This window comes from Sus scrofa, chromosome 8 (genome assembly GCF_054392235.1).
Source record: "Sus scrofa isolate SSC_HxYL_T2T_F1_AM1 chromosome 8, Sscrofa_HxYL_maternal_Yorkshire_Landrace_v2.0, whole genome shotgun sequence".
NCBI lineage: Eukaryota > Metazoa > Chordata > Mammalia > Artiodactyla > Suidae > Sus > Sus scrofa.
In genome coordinates, this window is record NC_139390.1 from 106,024,932 (window position 1) to 106,048,339 (window position 23,408).

At 37.9% G+C, this 23,408-nt stretch overlaps 2 long non-coding RNA genes across 3 annotated transcripts in view; one reads left to right on the plus strand and one right to left on the minus strand.

The window, feature by feature from the left end:
• Window positions 1-15,250, minus strand: part of LOC146400965 (uncharacterized) — a 79,910-nt gene extending 64,660 nt beyond the window's left edge. The window contains exon 1 of the long non-coding RNA XR_014813082.1: window positions 14,857-15,250. This is a non-coding gene — a long non-coding RNA (uncharacterized LOC146400965). The remainder of the gene's footprint in view (window positions 1-14,856) is intronic.
• LOC106504728 (uncharacterized) overlaps window positions 1-23,408 on the plus strand; it is a 689,957-nt gene that overhangs the window by 248,313 nt on the left and 418,236 nt on the right. The window lies entirely within an intron of this gene.

Below are 23,408 nucleotides of genomic sequence, written 5' to 3' on the forward strand. Positions count from 1 at the left end.
AAAATGGACTTAACACTGTCCATTATTTTTTTGTTGTTGTTTTCTATACTAGTTATCAGGTGACAAAGAACAGCATCAACAGTACAGAATTAGGTTCTCCTCAACCTATGACAAATGCAAAAATATTCATAAAATATGATGTAAATGTATTTATCCAAAGGTGGTGTTGGGCAGAGGCTTTTGTAGAACATGTTTCTATGAATCAGTTTTAGAAATACATCTGAGGAGTAGATGATTTTAAATAATTTTTAAAAGAAGAGTTTAAATAATACTGTCTTTTAGAGTCTTTAACCTTGAAGATATTAGTAGTATATAATACAGAATTAGTGATTCTATAATACAGAAAATATTTTGATTGCATACACTCATGCTTGAATGCTATCATAAGTAAGTGGATCAGAGGATGATCTGAATAAAAGACACCAGGCTATGTTTAGAATGAGCCTTCTCTACTAACTTCTGGCCTATTATACCCAAATAGCTTTGGCTCCTCTATCCTCTTTCACCTCCCACAAAGTGTCTCATTTTTTTGTGCAAATAAATCATGATTGACTTGCTCCACCCACCCTTCAGGCCTTCTGAGGCCTGCTTGCCTCCCAAGAGAATCAAGCTAGGAAATTTGTTGCATAATTATAGAGACCTGAAAAATGATCCTTTAAGACAAATTATTATTTCTAAACATTTACTGAAATTAATTTTGTTTTGACAATATGTATGTTGAAATATATTTAACACTATTTAAATATAGGTAATGCCCATTTGCTTGGATGTCAGATGGGGCAATAAATGTCTAGATATTGACAGCTGAGTATTGTGGGGCTATGGGTAACAATTTTGTGTATTATATTCCTGGAGGTCCAGTAACAGAGACCTCCCCACCCAGCCCAAGAGTTTGTTTTGTATTTATATGGTGCTCTGGCCATTGAAGAAAGCTTCACAGTAACATCCGTTGGAAAGAGTCAAATGGGATTATTAAAAATATAAAGGTCATGTTTGTGTCCTTAAATTATTACTACATGAAGCAAAGTCAACTATGAATTGAAATTTTTTTTTTTTTTTTGGTCTTTTTGCCTTTGCTGGGGCCGCTCCCACGGCATATGGAACTTCCCAGACTAGGGGTCTAATTGGAGCCATAGCCACAGGCCTACGCCAGAGCAACAGCAACTCGGGATCTGAGCCATGTCTGCAACCTACACCACAGCTCACAGCAATGCCAGATCCTTAACCCACTGAACAAGGCCAGGGATTGAACCCACAACCTCACGGTTCCTAGTTGGATTCGTCAACCACTGCGCCATGACGAGAACTCCTGAATTGAATTTTTAACCCTATAAAATAATGAGTACATTCCTGTAGCACTCTTATAACTTGAATGATAGAAAACAAAGCCATTGATAGTAATTACAAAACATGGTAATAGAAGGTTGGGATAGGTGAAACAAAGATAAAATGATGTCCTGAAAATTAAATTAACATTTAAAGCTCAAAATTCTCTGTTGCTAACTCCAAATAATGAACATTAAAAAAAAAGAGTCATAGTTGCCATCGTGGCTCAGTGGAAATGAATCTGACTAGGTATTGATGAGGACGCAGGTTCGATCCCTGGCTTCTCTCAGTGGGTTAAGGATCCAGCATTGCCATGAACTGTGGTGTAGGTCATAAACGTGGCTCAGATCTGGTGTTGCTGTGGCTGTGGTGTAGGCCAACAGCTGCAGCTCTAATTCAACCCCTAGCCTGGGAATCTCCATATGCTGTGGGTATAGCCCCAAAAAAAAAAAAAGAAAAAAGAAAAAAAAAAAGTCAAAAAATAAAACAAATACATTTCGTTAATAACAATAACAAAACACTTCCCTAAGCAAGGGCTTTGCTGATGGTTAGAGCACATTAAGGAAAAGGTCTGCCTTTATCTTAAACTACCTATTCCTTAGAATAATGATCCTTTTTATTTCATTCTGTGTCTCATGTCATAGTTATCTAACTGGCCTCACTCTCCTCTACCATCTTGGAGACACACAATGCTTTGCACGTAATAGATCAAATAAGAATTCAGAAATTGTCAAAACTCCTAAGCTGGAATGGCAGAAGTCAGGCAGTGCCTGTTACAGCTCCTCATAACGGCATATTAAAATACCTTAGAGACATTAAAAAATGAAAGAAGCTCAAAATATCTTTGAATGTAAGAATAATGCTATCCTATCCTTGGATATCTTTTATTAACTTACTTAAAATGCATAAGCCCAACTAAATAAGTTGAATGAACAGACAAAAAGCAAGCAGGCCAATAAACAAAAACACACACACACTAAATCTGGGGTGGGGGCTAGGGGAGAACACTGGGTTTTGTTAACCCAACATCTCTCACCAAAGCTAAGCCCTAGCCCTAGCCTCTTTTGTCCAATTCTAACATATCCCATAAGCCTTAGAACTGTGACATAGGGCAGGTCTTGACATTAATATTATATTATTAATATTATTATTAACAAATATTTGGTGACTTCCTCTCAGGGGTGAGTCCTGAGAATACAAAGAAAGTTTAATTATATAACTTTTTTCTTAAAACAGTTCAAGCTTTTATTTTACATTCACATTAAGAAAATACAGTTTCCTCTTTGCTCATGAAATAAACATCAAACTCTGCTCTCAGCTTCCCCACAATCTGGCCCTGTTAAATTTCTCTCAATTTCCTCTCTTTACTCCTTAACTTTGCCATAAAATATTTCCAGAAAAACATGACATAAAATTTAAGCGCCATCCATCAGTAACGAAAGATCACTGCTTACAAAAGAGAGCTAAATATATTGATATGTTTTATTCATCTTAAGATTCTTTCTCTTGCCTCTCTTTACATTAACATCTGACAAGTCCTAACTGTAAAGAGAAACACTTCTCTCCCTCTCTCTCTCTGTGTGTGTGTATCAGATCTATATAAGCTTTGAACAAGGATATGCTTACACAATCAGCCCTTAGTTTTCCAGAGCTACTTACATGAAGAGAGAGCTGTGAGATACACAGTCGACAGGCTGGTTTCAAGTACTGTGAACTGTGACAGTTACACAAGGTTCCCTTTTGCCACAATTGCTTGCTTCCACTAACTGCCATCTATCTAAACTGAGAATCACCAAAAATGAGTGCTATGGTTATTCCCCACATAGATATTAAATGTTGCCATCCTTCAAACAATTGCCAGCAGGAGATAATAAATTCTAAACTAAAGGTATAACTGAATAAAAAGTAAGAAATTTAACCAATGTCTGCAAGGGAAAAAAAAAAAAAAAAAACTCAAGGAAAAGTTAGAGAACAAAAATAGCTTCTTGATTCTCTTCAATTTTCCATTCAGAAAGCAGCAGCTATCCTTTAGAAGTTAAATTTTCTTTCCCCTTCTTAAAAATCACTGAACATTTTCCCTGTTATTGCTGGCATTTTCAATTCTCACTTACCCTGCACTTTATTTACAATTCTTTATTTTCAATTCTCACTTACCCTACACTAGTATTTATAAGACTTAAAAAATATAATTTTCATACTTGGATTCCAACCATACTTGTAATTGGACTATAAAAGCTAAGCTTTCAGATCATCAAATAAATCAAATTTATATGAAATAAAGGGCTTCTGAATCTTTGTTTTTCCCCTTGATTTTGAAAGAGAAAGAAATTATGCTTAGTAAGATTCCCTTCCAAAAAAAAAATCCTGGTCTAAGAGACAATGAAGGGCATGTTAAAGTCTGAATTAAATATTAGCAATGCATAGTTATGATCTAGCTAAAGGGCACACTGCAGCCATGAAAAAAAACAGAGACCTAGCATACCCAGACACTACTTAAAACTGGGGAAAGCCTAAACGTAAGACCAAATACAATAAAACTCTTAGAGGAAAAGAAAGGCCAAACACTCTCTGACATAAACCACAGCAACATCTTCTCAGATCCACCTCCTAGAGTAATGACAGTAAAAACAAAAATAAACAAAATTAAACTTAAAAGTTTCTACATAGCAAAAGAAACCCTAAACAAAATGAAAAGACAACCCACAGAATGGGAGAAAATATTTGCAAATGAATTGACTGACAAGGGATTAATCTCCAAAATTTAAAATACCTTTGTAGCTCAATACCAAAAAAAAAAAAAACAACAACTAAAAAACAAACAAAAAACCCTATCCAAAAATGGGCAGAAGATCTAAACAGACAGTTCTCCAAAGAAGACATACAGATGGCCAAAAAAACACATGAAAAGATGTTCAACATCACTCATTATTAGAGAAATGCAAATCAAAACCACTATGAGGTACCACCTTACACCAGCCAGAATGGCCATCATCAAAAAGTCTACAAACAATAAATGTGGAGAAAAGGGAACCCTATCACACTGTTGGTGGGAACGTAAATTGGTGCAATCACTGTGGAAAACAGTATGGAGATTCCTCAGAAAACTAAAAATAGAATTAGCATTTGACACAGCAATCCCACTCCTGGGCATCTATCCAGAGAAAACCATGACTCAAAAAGACTCATGTACTCCAATGTTCACTGCAGCCCTACATGCAATAGCCAAGACATGGAAGCAACCTAAATGTCCATCGACAGAGTGGATAAAGAAATGGTACATATACACAATGGATATTACTCAGCCATTAAAAGGAAAAAAGTAATGGAATTTGCAGAAATATGGATGGACCTAGAAATTATCATGCTAAGAGAAATCAGTCAGACAGTGAGACACAAACATCAAATGCCATCACTTACATGTGGAATCTGAAAAAAGACACAATGAACTTCTTTGCAGAACAGATACTGACTCATAGACTTTGAAAAACTTATGATTTCCAAATGAGACAAGTTGGGGGGTGAGGGGATACACTGAAGGTTTGGGATAGAAATGCTATAAAATTGGTTTGTGATAATCATTGTACAACTATAAATGTAATAAAATTCATTGAGCAATAAAAAAAAAAAACTGGGGAAAGCCTAAGTATAGGATTATGAAGAATTGTGTAAACTCAATTCCTCTTTTGTATAATTTCATCAACATCTGGGTTGATAAAGATGTTATTTGAGATCAATGTGATTTTTTTTTTTTTTTTTTTTGCTTTTTTTTTAGGGCCGCACCCACAGCATATAGAAGTTCCCAGGCTAGGGGTCAAATTGGAGCTACAGCTGCTGGCCTAGGCCACAACCGCAACAATGCGGGATCTGAACTGCGTCTGTGACCCACACCACAGCTCATGGCAATGCTGGATGCCATACCCACTGAGTGAGGCCAGGGCTTGAACCTGAATCTTCATGATTACAAGTCCGATTCGTTTCCATTGTGCCACAATGGTAACTCCCAGTAGCAATGTGATTTTGAGGCAGGGAGCTGATCAGCCATTAAGCAGAGCTCCACAAGGTGACATAGTTTTGGTGAAATCGTCCTTGTCAAGGCTCTAGTCTCCCAAGCTTTAGAGTCCTGAACCATTCTTAATATAGTAACCAGTAGAGATTAGTCTTTCAGGGACTGAATCACACTGGCCAGATGCAGAAGAAAATAGAATTAGAATTGCCCAGGTAACGGAATAACACGACCATTGGAAAATCACTTGAAGAAAGGCGATGGTAGGAAGCCAAAGTATAAAGAGGTTGTTGTGCTATGATCATAGAATCAGAGGAGGCACAATTAGCTGGATGATTCCACAGCTAGTGTCATCCAGCTCTTTGCCTGAAGCTTTCTTTTCCACCACGGTTTTATTGCTGCTGTGTGGAATCAATGGTAATGAGAGCATTTGTGAACACAAGCTTCCCGCTTCTTACCTGGAAGGAGACTACATGTTTATTAGCATGACTACATTTTTTTACCATCATCTGTTAAGTATTTAATAGTTTCTTTCTGAGTTTAGAGGTACCTAAGCGGTAACACTATCCAGCAAAAATAAGAGAGATTTGAGTATCTGTTATAGATGATAACATCTGTGTTTTTCTTTTGAGAAAAAATGTAGCTCTCCTTTTGCTATTCTTCCATCTTTGTGCCAGATCTTATCGTGTGCAGTCTGCTCCAAAATTTTACCTGCATCACTGACTTTTCTTTGGCTTATTTTTCATCCTTTCCTTCTCTACTGGTTATTCCCTTCTCTTATTAAATAAGTTCAGCTCTCTTAAATTTAAAAAAAGAAAAAGAGGAGTTCCCATCTTGGTGCAGAAGAAACTAATCCAACTAGGAACCATGAGGTTGCGGGTTCAATTCCTGGCCTCGTTCAGTGGGTTAAGGATCCAGCATTACCATGAGCTGTGGTGTAGGCTGCAGACGAGGCTCATATATGGCGTTGCTGTGACTCTGGCGTAGGCCGGCAGCAACAGCTCTGATTAGACCCCTATCCTGGGAAGCTCTATATGCTGTGGGTGCAGCCCTAAAAAGACAAAAGACAAAAATACAAAAGAAATAAAAAGAAATCTTCCTGGGTCTTTTACTCTCCTGTAGCTAGAATTCACTCTGTGTCGAATCTTCTAAAAAAATATTTCCCCTTAATCACCTCATAATTGGCATACTCAGTTCAATTTTTAACACGAATCTGTGGATTCACTCTGGATCACCAACCCTTTCCTAATTGCAAAATCCAGTAAGGACATGTTCATTCTGTGGCTTTGTTCGATGGTAGCTACTTCTCCCATCTTAAAGTCTTAGCTTCCTTTGGTTTCTCTAAAATGTACCCACTCTCTAACTTAATCAGAGCACTACTCAAAGTGTTTCATTCCTGGCTTCATTTCCTCTGCCACACTTTAATTTTCACTATTCTGCACAGTTTTATCTTTGCACTTCTCTCATGCTACTAGTTTTCTGAGGAAGCTGATTTATTGTTATAACTTCAACTACCAGCTTTTTACTCATGGTATGCCAAATTATTATCTCCAGCTCACCTCCTAAGCTCCAAATCTCTATATTTGGCAGCTATTTGACATCCTACCAAGTGAGAAATAAACATTACAAAATGAAGTTCATATTTTTCACCCAAACTTTCCTCTTGTGTTATATACCCAGTCTCAGTGAAAGGCTTAGCCTTTTATCCAGTCATCCAAACAGAAAGACTGAGTCACCTTCGTGACTTTCCTCTCCTTTGCCTCCAATATACAAATAGCAATATATATCATTGATAAAGGTATGGATATTATCTTCAATCAGTCCCTTTTCTCCACTCTCACCATTACTTCTTTAAGTCAGGTGCTACCATTTCTCATCTGGACTGTTTCAACAGCATGCTAAGCGGTATTCTCTTATATGAGAAAAAAATCCTACACAAGGGTTAAGAGGAAAAAGCAATACATTTTAAAGTACAATTAGAGATAATAAAGTGTGACCTCAACATCTAAAACCCTTAAAAGTGGCCAAAAATCTCATCTGTCACTGTTCTGATTACTGGAGTTTTTACTAACATCAGGGAATAGAAATAAATTCTAAATTAAACCATCCCATCCACTGCTCTTTTATATAGCGCGATCCTCATTTACCCATTTGGGCAATAATTTAAGGCTTTTGTACTATTGCTAGCTCTGGGTCAGTGTGAAATATTAAACAAGAGCCTCTAATAGATTTCTGAGTCTTCTTAAGTTGCCATTAAAGGTTCACAGCCTTACTCCTGTCTCATACTTTTATTTACTTATTTTTTTATTCCTCACTAAAACTTGTCTACCTTCCACTGTATTTTCATGGTAAATTGCAAGTTTAGCAATAAGTTTTCATCATCTGAAGTTTTAGAGTCAATTTTTCCACAAGATTCAATTTATTATATCATGTGCTCTGTTCTAAATCAATAGTATGTAAAATACAGTGTTTTTTATCTGTTAAGTATTATATGTTTTAAAAAGGTCTTTTCAGCATGATTATGCTATGCACCTTAATATCATTGCTAATAAATGTATGATAAAAGCTCAGCTAGAACAAGTCTCATGGAAAAGATTCTGATACACATGAAAGAACGAACCATATATTTATAATCTGAAAAGCTTGTCTTTTCTGAGCTTGAAGTTATCTCACAGGATTGACCTGTCAAAGCATTATATAAAAATTTTAAAAGATTATATAGACCCTTTATCCTTATCCCATCCTGGAAATACTGTCCTTTGGGCAGATGGTTCCATAGTTGCAGGGTTCTTTGTAGCACAAATAAAATACTCAGGTTGGGAGCACCAAGCACCAGGATGAGATCAATCATCCCTTTGTTCAGGAGGTGTTTCCAAGGCCAGTCTTCACACCTCTAACCATTCTTTGGCAATTGGAGCCTTGCTTACAGTTGTATGTTGATTTCTCCAGGAACTTTAAAATATTTCTTAGAGTGAAACAGCAAAGCAGCTATTAAAGTAGAGATAGGCAAGTTGAGTCTTCTGTTTCTGTGGAAGCATTTTTGTCATTCAACCAAAGCACGAACACCAACAAACAAAACTGAGGTCTGATTTCTGAGAACTCACAAACAAAGAGGAATTGCCAGCAAAATGGAAAAATAACTATCAAACTCTCTAATGTGATAGGTGTATGTGTGCATAAATGCAGACATGTGTGAGCTACTATGACTTCAGTCTACACTGCTTCAAGTATTTAAGGTTCTTGAACTATAATTCTACCCATTGAAATAGACACAATGGCCCCTACTGAAATGGGACATGAAGCAAACAAATTCTGTGGACCTAACTTAACTTGTGCCTTCTTGGTAATTTGCTTGGGAGTGGATCCTACCAAAAAAAGGCATCTTTGTCTGAAAAGTCCATCATGTCATAGCTATATCCATTGACCATGGAACAACATGAGTTTGAACTGGATGGGTCCACTTCCATGCTGACATTTTCTTTTCTACAGAATACCTGGTACAGCATATGAGGCTGACTGAATCTGCAGCAAGCTGCATCCACAGATGTGGAAGTTCAGACAATGGGGGACACTGTAAAGCTATATACAGCTTTTCCACCACCCACAGGGTTGGTTCCCCCAACCCCCACATTGTTCAAGGGTCATCTGTACATAAAATAAAAACCTAACATTCTGGGATTTAACTCTGAGGAGTTTTTTTGTAAATGATAGTTTTATCTCATCTTATAAGCCATTATCTAGTCTATCTGAATGATTCTGTTGAAACCTGAAAAAAAAATATTGGTATGATTCCTCTTTATCCCCATTAAAACTACTCATTTCCTTTCTCCCCCTCGGCAGTGATGCCAACCTGTGAGGGTTTAGCAGCACTAGAATGTCTTTTCTTTCTCAAACACACACTTATTATTAACTTGAAAAACCTAAATACATAAAACAAACCACTCCTGTGAATATTGTTTGACAATTTAGTAATGAAAGGCAAAGCAAAGATTTTCATGTTGGCAGAGTCTTGTTCCAAATTCTCAGTCTAGTCATTTCCTCTCCTATTAAGCTAACAATGTCTAGAAGCCACATTTAACTATAAAAGGAAGCAAACCTTTATTTGCTGAGTATCTACTCTGTGCCAGGAACTTTGCACTTACTGCCTCGTTTAATCCTCTTAACAACTGTGAAAGGTAGATGGTTAACTCTCTTTTGTACAGAAATGAAGAGAAATCCAGAGAATGAAATCTATGCTATACCATTAAGAAGCCACTAAGCCATGAGACCAATCCACATCGGTCTTGTGCCAAAGCCAAGTTCTTCTTACTTGACCCAGGCAAAGGATGTGCAGAGGAGCTGCTGAGAGGTTTATAAAATGATTTTCCTGAGGAGTCCAGCTAGAACCAGATCTGCACTGGGTAAGGCCTCAGCAATACTATAAGGGGGAAGGGATCTCTCTCCAGCAGCACATGGGAAGATGATTTATACCTTCTTCTGCCCTGAATGGGCATCACAGATGAGTCGGTTCAGACTGAGGTCCAAAAATGATGTGGAAAAGAGGTCCTTCACCTCATGGCCCTTCTGTACTTTCTGGGGAGGCTTTGCATCTTTTTCTTGTCCCTGACAGCAGCTAAAACAAACATTCAACGCTATAACTTTCTTTTCTCTTCAACTTCAAATAAAATAGAGGATATTAAACAAAACCTTTTTCAGCTTCCCTCTTCCAATCCTCGGACTGTATTCATGTGCAGCAATCGCTCCCTTTTTCTCTGCCACAGTGGAAAAGTTGCCCACCTTACTTCTACATCACTGTTGCCCAACTTCTCCTGCCTTCTCTGGGGCCATCTTTTTTTTTTATTTTTAATGATTTTTATTTTTTTCCATTATAGCTGGTTTACAGTGTTCTGTTAATTTTCTACTGTATAGCAAGGTGACTTAGTCACACATGCAAATATACATTCTTTTTTCTCACCTTATCATGCTCCATCCTAAGTGACCAGATGTAGTTCCCAGTGCTACACAGCAGGATCTCATTGCTTATCCATTCCAAAGGTAATAGTTTGCATCTATTAACCCCAAATTCCCAGTCCATTCCACTCTCTCCCCCTCCCCCTCAGCAGGCACAAGTCTGTTCTCCATGTCCATGATTTTCTTTTCTGTGGAAAGGTTCATTTGTTCCATGTATTAGATTCCAGATATAAGTGACATTAGATGGTATTTGTCTTTCACTTTCTGACTTAATTCATTTAGCATGAGAGTCTCTGGTTCCATCCATGTTGCTGCAAATGGCATTGTTTTGTTCTTTTTTATGGCTGAGTAGTATTCCATTTTGTGTGTGTGTGCGTGTGTGTGTGTGTGTGTGTGTATACATCATATCTTTTTAATCCATTCATCTGCTAATGGACATTTAGATCATTTCCATATCTTGGCTATTGTGAAGAGTGCTGCAATGAATATACGGGTGTATGTGTCTTTTTCAAGAAAAGTTTTGTCCAGATATATTCTGGGCCCATTGTCTATAGTAGACTCAGTCTATGTTCTGATTCCCCCCACTCCACCATAACTTTTAGACATTTGATTTTTCATAATAAAACAAATAACCAGCACCACTTACTGACCTAATTTTCTCTTCCCTTTTGTAATCAGATTTCATGAAAACTCATTTATACTCTTTTTATGTGCTTCCTCCAGTAGAGTTTTCAAACTCTTGCAATCTGACTTCTGGCCACAATAGTCCACAGCAGCTGTTCCTGTTATGGCCACCAGCAAGTTCATTCTTATTAAGTCCAAAGCCTTTTGACTCCATCAGCCATTATTCCTGTGAACTCTGGGCAGTGTCTGAGGCTGCTGACCTACCCTCCTTCTGCCATATGCTCTTGCCTTGCCATGTCACTGAACACTCTGGGCCATTCTCCCAGCTCGCTGGTGTCAAGTTCCCCTTTGCATTTATTTCATAATCTTTCTCTACCTCTGAACAACAAGGTCCTGGGAGAGATGGCTATGAAAAGTGGAAATTTATATAATGCTTGCCTTTGGCTTTAGGTTTAGGGAAATATATGCGATATCATATATACAAATATATATGTTATTCATATGTATGTATCTATACATGCACATACACATATATATATACACACACACATATAGAGAGAGAGAGTGAGAGAAAGAGAGAGAGGGAAGTGAGGCGTTCTTAAGGCCACACCAGGATTAATAAAATATGGGAAGAAATATGTAGACATGGACATCACAGCTTGATAAAGTAATAGGCATGTAGAGAAAGCTCCTGAGATGCCTATTGTTTTTGTTTGTTTGTTTGTTTTGATTTGTCTTGGGCTGTACCTAAGGCATGAAGAAGTTCCAGGCCAGGGATAGAACCTGTACCAGGGCAGTGATTCAAGTCGTAGCAGTGACAAGGCCAGATCCTTAACCTGCTAAGGCACCAGGGAACTCCTGAGATGCCTACTGTTGTTCTGCAATAATACACATTTCTTGAACACAGGTTAACTCATACATGATTGGTAAGTAAGAAAGATGACATCAGAGTAATGGGAAGTTGAGTAGTTTCATAAACAAATGTTCCTAGGAAAGAGAGGCTGGTACAGCAGGAAGAGGATAATCTTCATTAGAAAAAGCAAAAACTCTTAGTTTGACTACTGCTACAGGTAAGAACATTTTTAGTTGTATTATAACAAAGTTATGGTAAGAAAGAAGGGCTGCCCCCAGAGCAGCCCTCCCAAGCTTGGCACACTGTCTTTGCAGGCTGCTCTTCCTTCAGATACCATGGACCTTCTCTAACATCTGCATCATCTCAATGGCCCCTGAGCCCACAATTCTACTTGATATCCTATTTGATACCTACTTGATATCCTATTTGGTACCTGTTTGATATCCTATTTGATACCTACTTGATATCCTATTTGGTACCTGTTTGATATCCTTAAGGTAGAATCCTTGGGCTCAATTATTTCATGACATAAAAATTATTGTTACAAAGTTGCATGGGTTTGGGTTTGGGGAAGTCTTTCCCCAAGTCTTATTTTTACCATAGACTCTGCTAGTTTTGTGTCTGAATTTTCAAAACACAAAGATTTTTCAGGAATGTACAGCTGCTGACATCCCAGGTAAATCTTTAAAAATTTAATGGGAATTAAACATGGAATATCCTGTATTTTATTATCAGGCATATGCTTGGATTCTAAGCCTGTGTTTCTTAAAAATTTAGCAAGTGTCATATTTGTTTTCTCAATACAAAGTTTCTTCAAACAAGGCTGAGCTCATATTTTTTACTACCTGTCTGCCAGGCCTGAAGCATGAAGAGAAAGCTGTTTTTTAGTTAACATGAGTTATATGGTGTGAATCTGATAAATCTTTTTTTCCCCATATTCAAAGATGGCAAAAATAGACGAGTGAATTTTAATCAAGAATGCAGAAAGGAATTCACTTTTGGCTGAATTCCAAGCCGAAGAACAAGAAGTTTCACTCTCCTTTTTTTTCCCCCCCTTTAGTGACAGAACTAAAGGGGAAAATAGGAGATTAGAATGGAAATATAAATTTAATTTTACACACACTTTTCGAACATAATTTCTATGAACATAAAATCAGCACACAGGGTTACCCCTTGGTATTCAACTATTAAACTGTGCTGCTAAATCTCTCTTTAAAGGAGCCCTTCCCATTATCACTCATCAGAAATTATTCTCACTTTTTCATCTCCTCAATTCTCTTTACCTAACATCTTATCTCCAGGTTTAATCTGTCTTGTAAATTCTGTTCGGACTCCAGACATAATTAATGCAGACATATTCACTAGCTTTCAGAACATTGTCTTATAAAATGTTACTAACAACGAATTAGACAAGGATGTAATTCTCGTAGAGAAGGAAGCCACTCTGCTGAGATTTTTCTCTCAATTTTTTTATGCCCCAAACTCCTGATCCTGGGGTTTAAGAAAGGGTACATATCCTTTCTTTTATCACTCCTTCACACAGCACTAACTTGTCCAAAGATAAAAAAACTGAATTTTTGGTTTAGAGCTAAATATTACGTAAAGTTAATCACATTATTTTTAAGAAAGAATCTACCCTTGCCTGAATGAAAAGATTGCAGACAAAGAAATAACTACATAGGATAAAACTTTGTAGCAGTTAAAGCAGATGTTATGACAACTGGCAAGGGAGCTACCATGTTAAAATTCATGTGGTCACAGAGAGATGTGGTTAGGAGTGGGTCCAGTGAGTTAAATAGTTTATGGTTTGAACAAGGCGTGATTCATTTGAGAATTCACTGGATTCTTATAAAAGTATATGCCTATGATAATGTACCCAAGATATTATGGCAATAGATTTGAAAAGACATAAAAGTAGTAACTTAGGTTTAGTGTGCTCTTAAAAATATTATTTTCTTTTTTTATAAGTTTAGCTATCCCTAGGTATGGCCATAATAATAGTGCTTATATGTCCTTAATTAAAGTTTGGGATGCATTGTCAAAAAACAAAAATCAAAAACAATAACAAAAAATTCCCAAACATAACAACAACAAAAAAACCCAAAACCAGAGTGCATGCTTGAGAAAAACAGGGCAGAACACTTAAAATAAGTGCTGGCCCACATAATCCAGCTTATATTTTTTACTTCACAGAATTGCAAATGCATGAACCCAGAGTTTAAGTAATGCAGTGCAAACTTGTAAACAGACAGGATTTAAGTGAGTTTTATTTTTTACAAACTGCTGCCATAAAGTTCAGTTCCTGGGTCCCATTGTAGTGATTTACTTTATGGGATTGTTTAGTTTTCTGCTTCTCCTCCAGGATTTCCTAAAGAATTTTAAAAATCAGTGAATGCATTGTAATCTAAATTATTCTGAATTTTGCAAACCATAGGTCTTTAGTATATTACTTTCATTGGGCAGTTAACTGTGGTCATTAATCAAGTTGCATATACTTTAAAAAGAAAAAAATGCTAAGAATTTCCAGCAAGAAAGAACCAGGCAGCATTGGTAGCTCTTGCTAATTTCCAATGAACAGAGGTTTGCTTCACTGATGTGCTAGCTGCTACCCTCAAAACCTTCACTACAAAAATAAGTTATGAGGAAACCTGTCTGAAAAATATTGTAGCAGCCCATCCCTAGCCAGCCTCAGCCCTGGTGGTCAGTCCAAAAAGATGTGATTCAACCAGAAGTGCTGATAAAGTGAACAAAGCCCCCAACATGGCAAAGTCTATGGCTGCCAGAGGATGAAAAAAATCACACAGTACTGCAAATTACTTCTGTGATTCACTACTTGCCGAAACTCATCTTAATGACCATCATTTGAAAGGAAGTGTTGCTAAACTTAATATACAGCTATTTTTCATTGAACCCAAAATCTATTATAATGTTTTAATGCTATACTTTATAATATTTGAATGCTAATATTGAAACCGACAGCACTAACAGCCTGAAACCAGCCAAAACCCAGAATGGGACTTGAACCCATGTGCCGTCACTCGAACCCAGCCTAAAGCCAGATTGGGACTTAAAGCCACAGTTTTAGATTTGAGTTACTCACCCTGCATCTGGACTCACCAAGGCTCAGGTTCTTTATGCCTCCATGCAGAAGGAATTCAGCAAGAGATCAAGTGATAGGGAAGAAACAGACTTATGAGGATAGAATGCTTGTAGGAGATGCAAGTAGGCAAGAAAATTCTGCCCAAAGATGATCCGGTGGCCACAGTTTTATCATCCTAGGGGAGTGGGGCTTGCAAAGGCCCGCCTCTTCCTTTCTGGGAGTAGTTGCTTCTCCTTAGCATCCGGTAAAGTGTTGTATTCAAAGCAGCTGAAGGGCAGTCTTCAAACTCTTGCCCTTCATCTGAATCTGAATGCAGGCCTCATCCCATCCACCACCAATGACCTGAGGCAATTCTCACACCTCCACTAGTTAAGCAAGGCTGCCTTGTTCTGATGGTTTTCTTGAGTTTACAGTGGCCTCCCAACAACTCCCAGGTTTCCCTCTTTATCTGTGATCCCCTATTGGGACTCCCACAACCACCTGCCTACTCTATCCCTATCAACATTAGTCTGTATATTTTGGAGGAGTGTGGCTATGGTGGCCATGAATGTGAGATAATGTGTGGGGTGAACTGTAAAGAAGATGATAAAACACCTTCAGTTCTCTGAGCAACAAGTGGGCTTTTTGAAAATCGTTGATTTTAATATTGTCAGTTTATTTTCATGTAAAATTTAGCTAATGTGAATCCACTATGACAATCTTAACACTACTAGTTCACTAGTTAGGTGAGAAATTCCACTTATCCAAATTCACAAAGAGCAATTTTCCAAGCAAAATAGCTTACAGTGTTACAGGTCTCTGCATTTTTCCTTTCGATTCTTGCCCACGTGCAGCAAGGAAACAGGCCCTTTGGCGGGAATGGTCCAGATGGGAAGTGCTACAGTGGCACAGGGATAGAGACAGCAGTGGTGGGGACACATTGAAACAAAAGTGGCATTAGGGATGAAGCAGGCAGGCTCTCTAGGCAGGAGCATTCAGCAGGATCTCTGGCAGCCACTTAGAGTGGAGAAGGACCCTCTTAAAGCCACAGTGTCTGTTGTTGAAAGTTACAGCTCCCCTTAGGGTGCTTTAAGGGGCCATCCACCCTTCTGACTTTGACAGAATGAAAACACTGCCACTTCGGGTTGTGCTGGAGATTGCAATCAAGTGGAATCAAGTTCACTGGAACAAAGTGTATGGCAAATCTATTCATACCCTCAGAGAGAGCAGGGGCCCTGAGAGTAGGGACTGGTCCCATTCACAGTTGGGTTTCCCTTTATATCCCCAGGCTGTGGACTTCTTTGGGGACCTGATTTCCCTCATCCCAGGCCCACTAATTTCTCCTGCCCCAGCCCCCTGCACTATGCATAAAGGCTGAGTGTTGATTCATCTCTGTGTGGGGGCATCTTTTGATCCTCAGATTAGTTTCAGGCAGGATGCTTCACGTGCATGGGGAACAGGTGATATAGAGGCTGAGTGAGGAGTGGACCACATACCTTCCCAGTGGGTTATAGGAAGGAGCAGGCCAGGTTGCTCAGGGTGAGGGAATGGATGATGATAAGGGTCTGGTCATTCTTGTCTTGGCCAGAGTCTTTTGGGTTCAATCTCCTTGAAGGGAACTTGAAGCCTATAGCAGCAGTACTGATGATGCCTATGTGATAATGATATCTCTTCACAATATCTCTTTGTGGTTTCTAAAATAAAAATAGCTAGGTATGATTTTCTTTTCATTTGTCCTTTGTTTATACACAGAGGCAATTAGTGTAAAAGATATTTGGATACTCAGGGGTCCACTTGAATCATCAAATTATACTTGAGAGAATTGTCATAGAAATATCATTTAAAAAGACAAGTTTACTTCCAGAACAAAGCTGTTGAGCCCACATTAACATAAATATGTAGCATCAAATAAAATCTTGAAAATTCTTTTTAAAAATCAAATTGGGTGAAAATTCTACTAAACCTAGATTTTTCCTTCATAAGTCAATGCATTAGTGCCTCTTTTCATCATGTAAACCTTGTCTTGACTCTCTCCAAATCCCAAGCTTAAACTAATACCACACAGAGATTTTACAAAACCCTAACATATTGTAGTCAAACTGATGAATTCCTTTTGCTTGTCCCCAGGCTGCATTGTTCTGGCCACTTCTTCGTTGGAGAAGAACAGATTCCCATTCAGTTTATTTATTTATTTATTTATTTATATTATAGTTGATTTATAATATTGTGTCAATTTCTGCTGTACAGCCTAGTGACCCAGTCATACATATACAATTCTTTTCCTTTTCTTTTTCTTTCTTTTTTTTTTTTTTTGGTCTTTTTGCTGTTTCTTTGGGCCGCTCCTGCGGCATATGGAGGTTCCCAGGCTAGGGGTCGAATGGGAGCTGTAGCCACTGGCCTACGGCAGAGCCACAGCAACGTGGGATCCGAGCCGCGTCTGTGACCTACACCACAGCTCACGGCAACGCCGGATCGTTAACCCACTGAGCAAGGGCAGGGACCGAACCCGCAACCTCATGGTTCCTAGTCGGATTCGTTAACCACTGCACCATGACGGGAACTCCTCTTTTTTTTTTTTTTTTTTTTTTTGCCTTTTGTCTTTTTTTAGGGCCACACCCAGGGCATATGGAGATTCCCAGGCTAGGGGTCCAATTGGAGCTGCAGCCACAACAACGCAGGATCCGAGCCACATCTGTGACCTACAGTACAGCTCATGGCAACGCCTGATCCTTAACCCACTGAGCAAGGCCAGGGATTAAAACCATGTCCTCATGTATGCTTGTCGGGTTCATTAACTGCTGAACCATGATGGGAACTCCCATACATTCTTTTTCTCATATTATCTTCCATCATGTTCTACCCCAATGTATTGGATGTAGTTCCCGGTTCTGTGTATTGTAGTTTATTGAATAATGAACGCTGCTTTGCACTTTCTCTAAAAATTCAAAGGACTTTATGTGTTATCTTAAAACACTCTGCCTAAAATTTCAATCATTCAGAACAAAATCATGAACCCAAAGGACAATTAAATATCTCTCACAGAAAATAACACGACTTGGAAACATAGGTCTGAGAGCTGGTTACTTCATCTGTTCATATCTCAGTTTCTTCATGTATAAACTGTGGATAAATAATAGCACCTGATTCATGAAAAATTGTGAGGATTAAAGTGAGTTAACATATGAAAATTACTTAGACCATCACTTAGTACCTGTGCTGATAATCCTGAAGATGATGAATAACAGATGAAAAAACAAATCCTTAAGGAGATACGAGATTGGCTCAGGTCAAAGTCATACAGCTGAGTCCTGAGTCTAACCCCCAACTTTCTTACTTTAGATTCCACACTTTTTAAGTTGAGCCTTGTTGAGCATCTCCAAGGAGAAGGTGGGATATAATGGTTGAGGAACTACTTGACATAATTGTCATACATTCTCCTTAGTAGCAGGGCAGGTCAGAGGCATTTAAATAATTAAGGTAAAATTTAATTTGACCAGTTTGACTACCTGGTCACTTCTAACATGTTTACTGTGTAATTAAGGTATGGAAAACAACAAAGTAGAAATATTGCTGTGGCGGGTACTCCAAGCACACAAGTCAGATGGGAAGTTACAGATAATAACAAGACATGAGGTAAAATAATGACAAGATGAAAAATAATTACACTGTAGAGCAGAAATGCATGCATTAAATCTCTGAATGCCCTCACAGTCTGGGAAAATATTGTTCTCCATTTTCTCCTAGCTGCAGCATTCTATAATTCAATTATGATGACTCATGGTCATTAGGAAAGAAATAGAGTACATTTGGTATATTCTGCATAAGAGGATGAAGAAGTCATTATGATTTTCAAATATTCCTCAGTACTCATACATTACTTTTATTATCAGCAAAAAGAAGCACACAAACAAAAGCCAGTGACATTTATAAGCCTGTGTCTGGTATTTTTCTGTTCTTATTTTTTTTGTACAATGTCTCTGCTTTGCCCCAGCTTTTTGTAATTGAATCTACAGATGTCACTCTCTGACTCAATCTCTCCTCATTTCCAGAGTCAAAATTTATCAAGATAGAGTAAAATACCAATAGTCGAGGTCCCATCCCACCATCTATCTCATGGGGCTTAAAAATTAATCTCCTTTCAGAGGTCAAGTGGATATATAGTCCCAGTTTTGCCATTTTCTAGTCTGATACTCAGGAAATGCACTAGAGTAGCACTGCCCAGTAGAACTCTCTTCAGTAATGAAAATTCTCTGGACCTGTATTATACTGAGCCAGTAGCCTCATGTGGCCATTGAGCACTTGAAATGTAGCTAGTGGACCTGAGGCACAGAATTTTTATGGTATTTCATTTAATTAATTTAATTTTAAATAGTCATGGAGAGCCAGCAGCTACTATATTAAGCTATTTCAGCACTAGAGAGTCCCTGATTCTGGTTGATATTCCCTGCAAATGATTGTTTACCGTCTTACTTGCATTGGCTGCATGGATATCTTCTGTGATTGTGTGTCACCTGTTAGAAACTTCAGAGCCACTATCACTGAATTGAATTCAGATGGCAAGACCAGATTTTCAGTTAATATGTTGAAAGGACATGTTGTTGGAAAATACTTGAATCACAAAAAGACCTTAGAAAAACATTCTGAAATATTTTATTGATCAAATTTTATAGAAAAAGAAAAAAAAATCTCCAGATGTCAAAAATGAAGAAGGAACCCAAATTAAGTGATATGAGTGGGTGCTGAATCTGAGTGCTTCACCAGGAGAGTAAAATTATAGGGCAGGAGTAGTTTTTAAAGCCAGAACATAGAAAGTTAACAAGCCACCCACACTACTGAAGGATGGGAAAATGTGTTAGCTAGCTCAGGCTGCTATAACAAAATATCCCAGACAGGGTGGCTTAACAACAGAAGAGTATTTTCTTACAGTTCAGGAGGATGGAACTCTGAGAACAGGGTGCCAGCAAGGTCAGGCTGTGGAGAGAGCTTGTTTTGTCTTCTGTCTTATAGATGATGGAAACATGTCACTGTCACATGGTCTTTCCCCTTTTTTCTTTTCTTTTTTTTTTTTTTTTTTTTTTTTTTTGCTGCACTTAAGGCTCGAAGAAGTTCCTAGGCCAGGGGTTGAACCCGAACCATAGCAGTGACAATGCCAAGTCCTTAACCACTAGGCCACCAGGGAATTCCACACATAGACTTTCCTTAGTGCACATGAACAATGTCTCTTATGTCCCTCTTATAAGGGCACTAATCCCATCATGAGGCCCCACACTCATAACCTCATCTGACCTTAATAACCCCAAAAGCACCATCTCCAAAGACCATCACATTAGGGGTTAAGGTTTCACATATAAATTTGTGGGAGGGAAACTCAATTCAGTCTATCGTGGAAACTTCACTGGAGTCACAACTAGAGATTAATACTTTCATAAAACTGGCTTTGTCCCTAAAGCGGTAAGAAGAAAATCAGAACCTTCAGGAAACTTAAGAAATTAGAATTCCAAGATTTTATTCGTCCAAGGCCAAATTTACATAACCTATGGTACAAGGTACAATGGCTGCAATACTTTGCAGCTCTTTCTATGGAGAGGTGGAGTTACTTCCCAATCCCCTGAGTTTAGGCTTGGCCAGATAACCATTCTTTGAATAAGAGAACAGTAGTACATATGCTTCACATATGGACTAAAAGAGGGATTCCCTACCTGGAATTGCCATCTCTCTTCATAGGGTGATTGCCCTGTGAAGAAGTCAGTATAACCAGCAAGACTGAAAGACCATGGAGAGCAGAGTTCATCCATCTCAGGTGAACCACCTCCCCAGACAACCAGACAACAGTCTACCTGGGTTCTGTCCACAGACCTGGGAGTGAGCCTGCTGAAACCAGCAGAAAAACCACACAACTGAGTTCTGCCCAATTTACCAACCTATGGATGCTATTATTTTAAGTCACTAGGTTTTGGAGTGATTTGTTATGCAACAAAGATAACTGATACACTACCCTTGTCACACAGGAATACTGCAGTGAGATATTAATATAAAAAGTGATCTGGGAGTTCCCGTTGTGGCTTAGTGAGTTAAGAACTCGACTAATATCTATAAGGATGCAGGTTCAATCTCTGGCCTCACTCAGTGGATTAAGGATCTGGCAGTGCCACAAGCTGCAGTGTAGGTTGAGGATGCGCCTCAGATCCAGTGTAGCTATGGCTGTGGTGTAGGCTGGCAGCTGATTCAACCCCTAGACTGGGAACTTGCATATGCTGCAAGTGCGACCTTAAAAAGAAAAAAAAATTGGTCTGAACCAAGTCAAACTTAAGATTGGCCTATTGGGAAACCCATATGTGCTGGCTTAAAAACACAGAAAACAGTTTCTTCTTAGGTAACAGTCAAAAAATCATAACTACTTGAAGATTAAAACATGAAGAAGTCAGCATAAACAACCCCTGAAAGAATTAGAGATTATAGAAAAATCTGAAGAGCACTACCAAAAAAAAAAAAAAAAAAAAAGATGGAAGAAAGGAATAGGAACATAAGATACTAGCAGTATATTTTCAAAAAAGAAAATGTGAGATTTATATTAGAACCATACATAAAATTAGGAAATAAAAAATAGAATCACTACAATTAGGAATAAATTTTTAAAACTCATGTAAAAAGTGAAGTAAAGAAAAATCATAGTTGGAGTTCCCATCATGGGTTAGCAGTTAATGAACTGACTGGCATCCATGAGGACGGGGGTTTGATCCCTGGCCTTGCTCAGTGGATTAAGGATCTGGCGTTTCTCTGAGCTGTGGTATAGGTTGAAGACATGGCTTGGATCCCACATTGCTATGGCTCTGGCATAGGCTGGCTGCTAGAGCTCTGATTTAATCCCTAGCCTGAGAACCTCCATATGCCATGGGTGTGGCCCTTAAAAGACAAAAAAGGAAAAAAAGAAAAATCATAGTAAGTAAAAAAATGCAAAATAAGATGATAAAAATAAATTCAAATATCAGTAATCTCAACATCTGTAAATGGATTAATCATAGCAATAAGGCAGACACATGATTTCTTTTTGAAATTCAGAAGTACATTATTTACAAAAAACAAACCTGAAACTGATGAAGCTGAAAAGTTAAAAATTGAAATAAGAAAGACAGAAGGAAAAACTGTTAACCGAAATTTATCTACCATACATGTTAATATCAAACATTGGATTTAAGGGAAAAAATTGCTAAAGTGAGCCACCTCTTTCTTCTCTCATGTTCAGAACCAACTGAGAGATGGAGATAGAAGTCAGTAAGGTAGGGATAAAATTGTCACCTTAGTAACTCATAAGGATGACTGGGGGACTTGCTTAAGTTTAGTCAAAAATACATGTCTCTATTTTTTTCTGAATTAGAAACAGAACAAAGCAATCAAACAAATCAAGAATCCTGTACCCAGTCATAGGTAGGTCTGGACAAACATCCAGTAGAGCCACACTGGCTAAGCTTACAGTCTCCCAGAGAGAACACCTGCAAACACACCCTCTGCAGGCATCCCAACCCAGGGCCCAATCCAGGGGCTGAGTTTGAAAGATTAGCTCCTTTCCCAAATTCATTAATCAGAAGAGTTCATTCTTCTTTCTTTGGTTTCTATCAATATAATGACTAAAGCTCCAGAAAAATGCACATGGTAAAGGACACTTTATAGCAGATATAAAATTATATCTATGAAAAGATGACCAAACCGGTGATAGGTAATGGAAATACTTAGAAGCTTAGAAACTATACCAAACCTCATACCTGCTTGTAGATTGCTATTATCTTCCAATGCATGGAAGAAGCACAGAGATATCCTCTCTGGAGGAAAATACTCTAAACCAAGACCTCAAAGTCTTTCTATATATTAATTTTCAAGTAATAAATCCTATAAGAAAAAATCATGAAACATAGTAGTATACAAACCACCTTACTTAAGTCATCAAAAACAATAAGATTGTGGAAATCGACAAATTTATAGTTTATATGGAGAGTAAAAGATCCAAAATAGCCAATAAACTATTAAAAGAGAAGAAGAAAGTTGGCAGACACTCACTACCCAACTTCAAGATTTCCTATACTTAAGACAGTGTCGTTTTGGCAAAAGAATAAACAAATAGATCAACTGAACAGAATGGAGAGACCAGAAATAGACCAACATAAATAATAGTCAAGTGATCTTTGACAAAAGAGCAAAAGCAATACAATGGAGCAAAGATAGTCTTTTCAACAAATGTTGCTAAAAAATTGGATATCCACATGCAAAAGCATGAATCTACACACAGAACTTTCACTCTTCACAAAAATTAACTCAAAATGAATCATAAACCTAAATGTAAAATGCAAAAGATAAAATGAAAAGATAACATAAGAAAAATCCTATATGATTTCTGGGTATAGAAATGACTTTTTATATACAACAACAAAGTCAACTTCCATGAAGGAAATAATTGATAAGTTGTAATTCATTAAAATTTTAAACTTCTGCTCTTTAAATACAACTGACTGAAGAGGGAGAAGACAAGCCACAGATTGGGGGGAGGAAATGCACCACATACTTGATAATGGACTATTATC